A 2,355-nucleotide genomic window follows, 5' to 3' on the forward strand; every position below is an offset into this window, starting at 1 on the left:
GGGGGGGGGGGGGGGGGGCTCCACCGCGACCTCGATGATGTTCGAGGGCGAATTCTTGACCTTTTAACTGAAAACGGCATGCTAGGATGCAAGCCAAGTGGTACACCTATTGATACGGGGAAGAAACCTGAAGATGTCAGAGATCCAGTGGAAATTGACAGAATTGCATGTGGTTGAGGAAACTTCTGGAAGAATTGCATGTCATAACAAAGTTTCCAATCAAACTCTATTGTGATAATGAAGAAGTGATGAATATTTTTCTCAATCTTGTTAAGTATGATCGCACCAAGCATATGAAAGTAGACAAACACTTCTCATTAAAAAAAGATTGAGAAATGAACTATTTGCATTACCTATATTCTTACACATGAACAAATTTCAAATATTTTTACCAAAGGACTACCTCGACAAAGATTCGATGATTTCATATGCAAGTTGGATATGATATTTACGATCCAACTTGCAAGGGAATGTTGAAATCTCATGTCTAATACATGAAGGAGCTGGATTGATTGAAGAAAATTGATGGAAATCCTCCTTACCATAATAGTGTTCTATATCATATATTGATCGATTTCTTACTATCTTTAGGGGATTAGAGTTTATTCCTTTTTTACAGCTTTCCTTGTACTATGTATATGGATCCTTTCATTGTACAAATTATTGAGAAATAAAAGAAATCAATTTCTCCTCATAAAATGCAACTGTTTGGGAGAAGACAGCCGAGAAAGATGATTCTCTACTTATCAAAAAACTGCTGGAAACGAGGGACCGCTTGATGCAGGCCACTGGGAACGAACAAAATGCAATAGACAGATTGCAAAGTTGGATTTCTGGGCAGTTTATTAAAGTTTCCATGGCATATGAACATTTCGGACTAAAAGGTGAACGGAAAGCATGGGCAGCTAATATATGGAAATCCTTTATTACTCCAAAGCACTCATTTATCCTATAGCTAAGCGCTCAAGCTAAGCTCCTAACAAAAGACAAGTTGGTGTACCTTATCTATGTGAATCGTCAACTAAAACGGTTCAACACTTATTCTTTCAATGTTCATTGAGCTCCTCCATTTGGATGCAGATAAGATCATGGCTTGGCATTATCAGATCAATGACTACGATTGGTAGCGCATTGAAGTGGATAAAAAAGGTGGCTCGTTGGGCATCTTGGCATAGTAAAGTGAAGAAAATTGCTCTTGTAAGTACAATTTACTACATATGGTTGGCTCAAAATAGAAAATGTTTTGAAGATCTTACGTCACATTTGGATAGCATAGTGAGATGGATTAAAACACATGTAAACAAAGTCATGTTTTCTTTGCATCCTAATGTTTTGGTTCATTTTGAGTTTCTAATATTGGGTTGATAGATCTTTGTTGTTTATAAATCTTTTGACTTTTGATTTGCCCGGGTATGTTCGGTGTAATTATACATGAATTTTTGATCAATGGAATTTACATTTACCGATAAAAAAAAATAAAAATACACGCACTCCCTTTGATCTCTCCGTAACTTTAAAGTTCTTAGGAATCTACTGTAGACTGTGTCCTAGTTTTCTAATAAATGCCCCGTGGATTTCTTTGACATAAACCTTCTTTAAATCATAGGCTGCTTTCTGGACACAACTGTCTTTAACCTTCCTCATGCCCATTTATTAACTGGACAACAAGGTTCATAATAAACCTTTAGAAACTAGGTGGCTGTCATTCCCCAAGGTGAGTTGACTCCAAAACCCTTCCCAAGTTTGGTGCTGACTGGAAGTTAGCATGCTCAGCCCATGTGAAAGGAAATGAACTCAATATGCATATTAATGCTGAACAACTTGTTCATACACACCAACAAAGTAAGCCTTGTTGTCAATAAATTTAGCATTGGCTCTATGAATCATTTTTCGTCACACCATTTGGTTCATTGCTAGATCTAAATAGGTCATGTTAGTTTGGACTTTTGGATTGACCCTGCTTTCTTCTCTTCTGACTCTCATCTTATGGACAGCTGTATGCGAAACATTTCTTGTAGAGGAATTATTTGAATTGCAACTAACAATTGTAATGTGTATGATAAGGATATCATAAAGGAATTTCTCTTGTTGATGAATCTGGTGCTTTTTGTGGGGAACTGGCAAATTGTAATTATGACATAGACTAGTGAACAAGAGCCCTTTCTGCATTGATTATATAACATGAGTCTTAGAAAACTCTTACATGGTGTCATTCTGTGTAATAGAGAACTTGTCACCATATTTTCTTATTTACATAAGAGATTGTAGTATAGAAAACAGAAGTTCCATGATCAAAAGAGACATCAAATTGAAATCAAAGCAGTAGGAACCTTGAAATTGACAGGTATACAGTTG

The sequence above is a fragment of the Olea europaea genome, unplaced genomic scaffold (assembly GCF_002742605.1).
Source record: "Olea europaea var. sylvestris unplaced genomic scaffold, O_europaea_v1 scaffold638, whole genome shotgun sequence".
Classification (NCBI taxonomy): domain Eukaryota; kingdom Viridiplantae; phylum Streptophyta; class Magnoliopsida; order Lamiales; family Oleaceae; genus Olea; species Olea europaea.